Here is a 450-nt window from a genome sequence, read left to right as displayed (position 1 = left end):
CAAAAACGTAAAAAAAAAAGCACCCTCAACATTGAAAAAGTGACAAAAGTGTTGGGAAAAGTGATAATAATGTTAAAAAAAAAGTGACCATGGTTGACAGAAGGACAACACAAGGGTTAAGGAATGTAACGTCTATAAAAGTGTCTTCAGGAGTGTGTTTAGCTGTATCAATAACAACTATTAGTATTAATATTAATATTAACTATTTCTTTGCTTTGCATTTACTCAGATTTTTCATTAAATGAAGGACAAAGTGTGAATATCTCCGTCTCTCTGCGGGCATATTTCTTTTAAATAACATCTTGATGTATGTGTGGAATAATATATATGTAAATATATGTGGTTGTTATTTAAACTGGACCATATTTCCCTATAAATTGGTGTCTAAGTGACTGATGTAAAAGGGCTAATGTGCAGGGGCAGTTTCTGCCAGGGTTTTGGGGGGGGGGG

Source organism: Etheostoma spectabile, unplaced genomic scaffold, assembly GCF_008692095.1.
Source record: "Etheostoma spectabile isolate EspeVRDwgs_2016 unplaced genomic scaffold, UIUC_Espe_1.0 scaffold310, whole genome shotgun sequence".
NCBI classification, from domain to species: Eukaryota; Metazoa; Chordata; class Actinopteri; order Perciformes; family Percidae; genus Etheostoma; species Etheostoma spectabile.
Note: the sequence above shows the minus strand (reverse complement) of the source record.